Raw genomic sequence first — 9,282 nt, forward strand, 5'->3', positions numbered from 1 at the left:
TCTCTACACTGACCTTTTCATGGAAAAATAAGGGTAATAAATGTCATAAGGAATAAACCCCTGTATGTAAATAGATCTCATATATGAATATTATTTATCATTGCTGGGGCTTGAATTCGGGCCCTGGAAACTGGGCTGAAATTGTTGTATTCAATGATAGTGAGCTTCCTCTGCACCACAGTGACACAGAATTGCCCAGGCCCTGAGTTCAAATTCTAGGCCTTCCAGAAAAATGGTGCAAATTCCAAGCCAGGGCCTTAATTTTTTTTGGCCAGGCCTGGAGCTTGAACTCAGCTCGTGGCAACTCTGCCTCAACTTCTATCATCCTAGGCTGGGGTGCAGCCTCTGGACCCACAGCCCATCCTAAGATCCTATGACCCGAGTTCAAATCTTGGGACTCGCAAAAAAAAAAAAAAAAAAAAGGAGAAGTGCTGGGAAGGTAGATCAGTAATAGAGTGCTTAGCTTGCATGCACAAGGCTCTGGGTTTGATTCCTCAGCACCACATAAGCAGAATAAAGCTGGAGGTAGTGCTATGGCTCAAGTGGTAGAACGATAGTCTTAAGCTGAATAGTTGATGGACAGCACCCAGATTCAGAGTTCTGGGCCCAATACCGAAAAAAAAAAGAAGAACAAAAAGCGGGGGGAAAAAGGAGAAGGATACAACTGAGAAGTTCCAGAAGGCGGTTTTACATAGTTTATTCCTTTGCATTGCAACCATCCTGGGTCTAAATGACAGGGCCCAGAAAGTGTACATGACCTTGTACTGCTGAAGTTTGGTGGACTATCATGGAAGCCATAGCCAAAACCAGCAACCTAGGCCTGGGGTGCGAATCTCAGGACTGCCACCTACGAATGGTGGGAGATCCTAAGAAATACATTCCGATATACATCCTTACAAATGGAATGTTGTTAACTAACAATTACATTAGTAGTGTATGATTATATTATAAAATTATGCACAATAATTATAGTACACTGACTAATTTTCAATTAATACTTTGTTATGTATTCAACCACCATTCTTAAATAAAGGAATAATTTATCGATAAGTGGTAGTAATATAGTATATAAAATCAAATAATATACAGATATCCTTGTCTTGTTTTATACATACATGCATATATATATATTTCTATATATCTATGAAACAATCTATATATCTGTTTCTACATTTGTCATTCCTGCGGCTCAGTGGTAGAGTGCTTGCCTAGTACATACAAAGCCCTGGGTTCGATTCTTCTCTACTGTGTGCACAGAAACATCCAGAAGTCATGCTGTTACTCAAACAGCCAAGCACTAGCTTAGCATAAAAGCTTAGGGATTGTGTCTAGACTCTTACTCAAGACCCCGGAATGGCATTAAAAAAAGATAGACTGTTCTGACTGCAACTATATAAGGATAACACTGCAAATACCTCATCACAGAGCAAGCTGGGAATCTGAAGCTGATGGTTGGCATCTAACCTGACTTAGCCAGAGTTTAACAGCTACATCCCAGCACCATGGAACCAGACACTGCTGGCTCACCCTTAGCTGCTCGGGGAATGAGATAAGACACTAGTGGGTTGAAAACTCAACCCTGGCAGGAAGTCTGCCAGACTATAAGCTGTGCCTCAAAGTGGTAGAGATGTAGCCTTGAGGAAAAGATCTCAGGACAGTACCTCCAACCTATGAGTGCAATCCCAGAGGCTGATGACCCTATCCACAAAAAAGACCTTTCTAAACCGTTAGATGTGAACTTGTGCGGTTTGTGAAATGTATCTAAAAGAATGGTGATACTGATGAAAGCACCCTAATTCTAATGACAGTTTGTGGAATACAGCTATGTGATGAGTCCTTCCAGGAGTGCTAGGTCGTTCATGGGATACTGTGTGCTGAGTCCTTCACAGGGTCCTATATACTGAGTCCTTCATGAGTTATATTGGTTCATCTGGTCCTTATAAGAGCTACAGAAGTAAGATAATTGTGCAGAGGCTCATATATGTCCCCAAGGCAAGGCCAAATTTATGTATACACCGAGCTGTAGTGACTTGTCTCCTGCAGAAAATTGTTTTGGTTTTGTTTTCTCCATCATGAACCTTGAACTCAGAGCCTAGTTGCTGACTTTCTTCTTGGGCTCATGGCTAACGTTCTACCATGTGGAGCCAAGGACATCCTTGCAGCAAAGTGTCAAGGCTTAGGTGTCTTTAGCTGAGGTCTATCATCCTGCCTGCTCAGGATGCTGAGGGTCTTGGTTCAAAACTATCCCAGATCACGGTCCAAAGCCAGCCTGGGCAGGAAATTCCTTGAGATGGTTATTTCCAATAAACTACCAGAAAGCCTAAAGGGGTGCTGTAGCTAAAGTGGTAGAGCATTACACATGAGCTGAAGAGGTCAGAGGCAGCACCCAGGCCCAGACTTCAACTCCTCCAACTTATAAGAAAAGAAAGAAAGAAACCAGAAGTGGAGCACTGGGAATTTTTCTTAGAATTAGACTGCTTTGCATGTGTGAAACCCAGGGCTAAATTCTCAGTACCACATCCCTAGGGGAAAAAAAAGCCTGAAATGGCTGTGTGGCTCAATTGGTAGAGTGCTGTCCTTGTACAGGAGAAAAACTCAGAGTGGTTAGGAACTGAGTTCAAGCACCATGACTGATGTATGCACACACACCCACACACACACACACACACACGGAGGCACCGTTGCCAATAATGAATCATTTCATTAAGTTCAGCTCCCTAATTGTCTGCCAGAAAGACTCTTGAATTAGTGGTAGAAGTTTGTTTCAACACTGAAACATAGGCTTACAAAGACAGGATGAGTGCAGAGAACTTGGCCTGCCACGGGAGATGGCACAAATGAAGACTTTCTGTCAAAACAGAGCACTGGGAGGAGAGATAGCTTGGGGTGTAGAGCACATGGGCAGCAAAGATGGCGCTGAGAGGGGGTTGAGTGGGCAGAGCCTAGTTTACTGTAGAGCACATGGGCAGCAAAGATGGCACTGGGAGAGAGTAGAGTGGGCAGAGCCCAATTTACTGTAGAGCACATGGGCAGCCAAGATGGCGCTGGAAGAGAGTAGATTGGGCAGGGCCCAATTGATCTTCCGATCAGTGCCTAACCAGCCCGTGAAGGCTCAGGTTAATGATAGGGGGTGACCTTGACAGTGATTGGTTCCTCTTCCTCCCTTGCCATGCCACCAGCCCTTTTTGGCTTTAAAAGAGGCTGCTCTCTGTTAATAAAAGAGTTTTTCTTTTTTTGTTTAATTTAATTTAATTTTTGTTAAGTGAACATACTGTACAGAGGGGTTACAATTAAATGGGCAGGATAATGCATACATTTCTTATCAAGCATAACAGCCTCATCTTTGTTTACCCTTCACATCCCTTCCCAGCCTCCCCCCTAATCCTCCCCACGCCCCCCCCCCACCAACGTTATAAAGCTCATTTTCGACCTGACAACTTGTACTTCTCAATGTTGCAACAGGTCCACCTGTATCCTTAAACGACTTGTTTTTCCCCATCTCCTTCACAAGTTATGCTGACATCAAATATAGTGAAAGCAGTGGTTATACTGTGGAGGAGGGACATACAAAGCAACAAAGAGATAATCTTATAAATGCGTTAGAAACAAATGCATGAAAGAAAAAAAACATTAAAATACATATCTAAGGGTTCATTTTTCTAACATCACATTATCTGACCTTTTCTGCTTGACTCATACATATACTAGATATTGCAAATAAGGGAAACCATGGGACCTATGTTTCTTTGGGCCTGGCTTACTTCACTTAATATAATTTTTTCCAAGTTTATCCATTTCCTAACAAATGGGGAAATGTCATTCTTTCTGATGGAGGACCCCTTCCTTCTTTTGTGGGATGGACAAAGACCCAACATTGGGGTACAAAGAGGCCTTTTTCTCCTGACTTTCAGATCCTGCCCACACACATCCTCCCTAATTGCCCTGCATGAATTGTTTGTTACAGAGTGTACAGGAGTGAGGATTTTTCTCTGCCTGTTCCAACAATGAGGCAGACTTTCTCCAGCAGCCTGGGGTATGAAGAACCCCTCAGGCTACACTGGGAATATTGAGGGGAGCCAAGGAACATGCACCATCTTGAAAGTACTCTCTGTGCTAAGAAATCTTTCTATTCAAAGCAAATTTCCTATCTGGGTGCCTTTCTTCATAGAGAATCTGGATGTTCACCGATACAAATACATGGATAAATTCACAGACACATGGAGTTACTGGCTCTTTTTTTGTGGCAATTCCTGAGGCTTGAACTGTGAGCTTAGACATTTTCCCTGAGCTCCTTTTACTCAAGGAAGCATTTTATTGTGTCTTAAACCATGATTACCCTAGGCTGGGTGCAGCTTTTACACCCACAGATGATTCAGGGATCCTAAGACCCAAGTTCAACTCCCAGCTCTTGCAAAAGCAAAAACAAAAAAACAAAAAAAACAAACAAAACAAAAAACAAAATAAACCCCATCAAACCAACAAAAATGGAGGAGGAAAAGACCAGGAAGTTTTATACAACAGTTTTACCTTTGTTTCCTTAGTACTGTGACCCTCCTGGGTCTCAATTACTTGGCTTGAAAATTGTACATGACCTTGCATGCTCGAAGGCTGGAGACTGTCAGTGAAGCCTGAGTCCAACCCAGACACCTAGGCCCTGAGTTCGATCCCGGGAGTGCACACTGCTGAAGATCTAGGAAACTTCTTCCTATCTATAGGAATACAAATACAATGTTTGAAATGTACTAATTAAATTACTAATTAGCTAGTCATTCCAGTATATGATTGTAAGCAATAAATATAGGTCATTGATTAATTAATACTTTATTAAGTCTCCTACTGTGATTAATTAATGGAGGTATAATTTTATACCAAATAATTGGTAATAATATAATATATAAAAATAAGATACAGACATCACTCAATAACTGGCCCGTACTGCGACCAGGTGAGGCAGGCCGGACTTGCCGAGTGGTACTAATTGGATGAAGGACCCACTAAGTTCCCCATAGCAGGAGTGAGACAAAACCTGGGTGACCTTCTACCTGATTTTATAGACCAAGTCCAAGTCCAGTGTTCACCGCAAGTCGCCAGCAGGGAACCTCTGAGATCAGTTTGTAAAGCTACTGGTTTGGGAAGGGATGAATGCAGACCACCACACAGCCTGCGTGGGATTGAGAGAGTGTTCCCTGAGCACATGGGTGGTGGCCTCCCAGGATGTGGAACACAACAGCCCCAGGCCCAATCACTATCTTTACCTTTACAGGCTCAGACATCTGCAGACTTTTACCCAGGCTCTGGCAGCCCAGGGCCAAGGAACCCCAAGGCCATCAGGGAGAGGGACTTGCTTTAAATGCAGACAGGAGGTCCCCTTTAAGTGGGACTGTTCAAAACAATCCCCCTGCCCTCCACCCACTGCCAACCAGCCAGGGGGGTTCAAACCACTCCCTACACCCTGCCGCAAGTGCAGGAAGGGATACCATTGGAAAAAGGATTGTTGATCCAAATTTGATTTAGTTGGGAAGCCTTTAAACTAGGGGAGGGGCATCCTCCAGCCCCATTAGCTCAAGGAGGAACCCCCTCTGCTATAAGGCCCAGGCAACCTCATGGCAGGACGACCCAGGCCCATTGGACCATCCCCCTGAGGGAAGGACTCCACCCTAAAATGTGTATTTTCATAGGGGTAAAGCAGTTTCACTGCCTAATTGATGTGAGGGCAGATTGAACCATACTCAGGGAGGAGGAAGTTCCCTAGGACTGGAAGCTTGCACACGGACCCCCGATATTGGGGGTAGGGGGCAAATCCCAGTCCAAAGAGTCGGTTGCCCTTATGAAATGGAATAGCCTAGATGGAGAGCAGGGAAATATATGCCCTTTAGTGACAAAAAACCTCACCGCCAATTTACTAGGGCAAGACATGCTAAGACAAATGGATGCTGTGGTCACTACAGACCATCGAGCATCCTATGATGATATCCTGGATAGAGTAGAATCACAAAAACTTAAACAGGATCTAGAGGGAGTTAAGAAAAAGAATTTTTTAACTTTCATAAGTACAGAGAAGAACATAAGGGACCCACTTGGGTGCACCCCCAATCCTAAAGGCAATTGTCCCCTAAGTACCTCCCATTAGGTGGAAACCGAGAAGCCCTATTTGGGTGGAGCAGTGGCCATTGACCTAATCTAAACTTGTAGCTCGCCACCTTTTGGTGGAGGAACAGATAAAACTTGGGCACATACTTCCTTCTGTGAGTCATTGGAACACACCTGTATTTGTTATCCAAAAAGCATCCGGGCTTGGTTTGTGCTCCAAGATATACATAAGGTAACTGAACGGATAGAGTTAGTAGGAATTCCCTAAGAGGAATGCCCTGGACTCCCACTTCAGAATATACCTTGGTTGTAATTGATATTAAAGATAGTTTTTTTTTTTTGATCCCCTTGCATCTGGATGACTGCAAGAAATTTGCCTTCTCCATCCCCTTTCTTAATATTTTCCCATCCTGATCAGGGGTTTGAATGGACGTTGCTGCCACAGGGAATGGCCAATAGCCTGGCCTTTTGCTAACAATACTTGGCCACACTTTTAGGGCCTGTGCTGGGTTCAGACACCTCCCTTGCCTATGCCTACATGGATGAAATAATTCTGGGGCACCAAGACCTGGGCCGCCTGGAGGGTCTTCTAGCCCACGTTCTCACCATATTAAAAAAGGGTATTTTTTACCATAGCCCTAAATAAAATTCAAAAGGTACCTCCTTTAAGGTGTTCGGATCCCACCTTACCTTGACTCAGGCCAGCCCCCTTAAGCCTTTGCTGGATATTCCAGCATCTCTGTCCCTAACCAAACTTCAAAGTCTTTTAGGGGAAATCAATTGGCTGTTTCCATGGGTTCCCATCCCTAAAATAGTCTTGTGCCCTTATTCACCAGACTAAAAGACAGGACACCCCAAGAAGTTATTATAATTACAAGCAGCCATCGGGCAATATTTTTACAGTTCCAAAGAGCCCTGTATGAACCTTCCCTGAAAAGGTATTCTATTCTTAAGCCCATTTCCCTCTCGTTGTTTGCAGGTGTTACATTGATTTCTGCAGTTTTAAGTCAAAGAGGGGGAGCCATTAGAGTGTGTTCACACTCCTCTGGGGGGCACACCTCAGGTGTACTCTCAGGCAGACCAACTTGCCGATGCTATTTTCAAGGGAAGGACCCAATCCCAAAGGCATTATGGCCTTGACCCTCACTCCATTGTTTTTCCTTTTCGGATGGCAAACGTTGAGTGTTCACTTGAGCCAATGCTCAACTTGCTCTCTCCCTGGAAGGGTTTCTAGGTCAAATTGACTGCCATTATGGGTCATCTAAATGGACCGTCATGTTATGGTGACTTCCCCTCATAATGCCTTCTCTATTTTCTCCTAAACCTATTCCTGGCGCTTTCCATGTTTTTACTGATGGAGGTAAAACAGGCTCTGTGTATGCAGCCTTTGAGGAGCAACAAAAGACCCCAAGCCAACAAAGATTTCAACCTTGTCAAGGGTCAGCACAATAAAAAGAAATGTTTGCCGTAATTATGATCTTTCGGGACATTCAAAAACCCCTTGATTTGTATTCTGACAGTTTATATGATTAACTTGCTCCCTCATATTCCCCAGGCACATATTAAGCTGGATGGAAACCCTGTTTTCCCATTTTGGACACCCTTAAGTTCCTTTTAGATGGACGGGGAGCCCTTATTCATATTCAACATTTGAGAGGGCATTCAAAACTTCCTGGGTTTTTATCCATGGGCAATAATTGGACAGACCAGTTAGCTACTGGCCCACAAGCTTTAATGTTACAAGAGGCCACCCATTTACATGATTTAACCCACAATAATTGGAGAGGTTTTCAACATAGATTTCCTCAGGTTCCTGTAAAGGACCTCAAAAGGATAATACATACCCGTAAAACATGCCAGCCCTTCTTAAAAGTACCCCCCCCCCCCGCTACAACCACCAGAGGTAAATCCCAGAGGCCTCAATCCCAATGTCCTCTGGCAACCTGATGTGACTCATTTTCCTGCCTTTGGTAAGCTTAAATATATATTTGTTTCTATATATACCTATTCAGGAGCATGTTGGGCTACAGCACATACAGGAGAAAGAACTAAACATTCAGAAGCACATTTTCTTCAATGCTTTGCCACCTTGGGTCTAGTAGCACAAGTTAAAACTATAATGGACATTGTTTTGTTAGTAAAGCAATGTCATAGTTCTTTGAGAGATAGCATATTACTCATACAGGAAATCCCTATAATCTCCAAGGCCAAGCAATTATAGAAAGAAATGGGAGTTAACCCCCATATATAGTTACAGATAGCTTTTTTTACCATTAACATTTTAAATTTTTCAAAAGGGGCAATTGAATCCAGGTTTCAGAAACACTGGGGACAACTAAATCCTAAGCCCCAAGTGAAAGTCAGGTGGAAGGACTCCCTGACACAACAATGGAGCAGACCTGACCCCCTAGTTACCATGGGCAGGGGATTCAGATATGTTTTTTCCATAGGGGAGACAGCCCTCATTTGGATCCCAGCCAGGAACTTTAAGTTTTACCCATTTCTTCTATACAGGAAGAAGCCCAAGGATAAACTAACCAACGAGGAAAGTAAAATGGCTATGCTGGTCGAGGCTTGTGTTTAAAAGAGAGAAAGCTAAAAAGATAATTACTGACTATCCCCAAGGGCAATCAGCCCTTGAGAAGCTCTTGCGTTCTTTAACAATTGCAGATGGTGATACTCCAGCTGTTGGCTGTCCTGACCCTCCTAGTCCTGGCAATGGCCCTACGAAATCCACATCAACCTCAATGTGTGACCTGGGCAGTGATCAAATGGAGAAATCATCAACAGCACCAAAAGAGATGCTGTCCCTTCGACCTGGTGGCCTGAGCTGCATTTTGACATCTTTGACCTGGCTAGAGGATCCTGGGATGTTGGAGATTGAGACCCCCTTTACCAAGGGGGCCCACGAGGATGCACTGTGCCTCATGTGTGGTACCCCCAATATCCAGGCTGCTCCCATGCTTTAAAGAGGTCAACCTTATAAGATAGTGACTTTATATATGTCCCAGAAGTAATCGAACTGCTTCGGACATTTCTAACTGTGGTGGGGCTGACGTTTATTAACTTTACTGAGGAGGGAAAAAGGATAACTAACTGGGAGATGAGCACGATGTGGGGGTTGCAGTTATATGGGAAAGGGTGGAGACCAAGAGATCCAATGCATGGCTCTCTGTGTCTATTATGATAAGC

The sequence above is a fragment of the Dipodomys spectabilis genome, unplaced genomic scaffold (genome assembly GCF_019054845.1).
Source record: "Dipodomys spectabilis isolate Male_0828 unplaced genomic scaffold, ASM1905484v1 ptg000020l, whole genome shotgun sequence".
NCBI lineage: Eukaryota > Metazoa > Chordata > Mammalia > Rodentia > Heteromyidae > Dipodomys > Dipodomys spectabilis.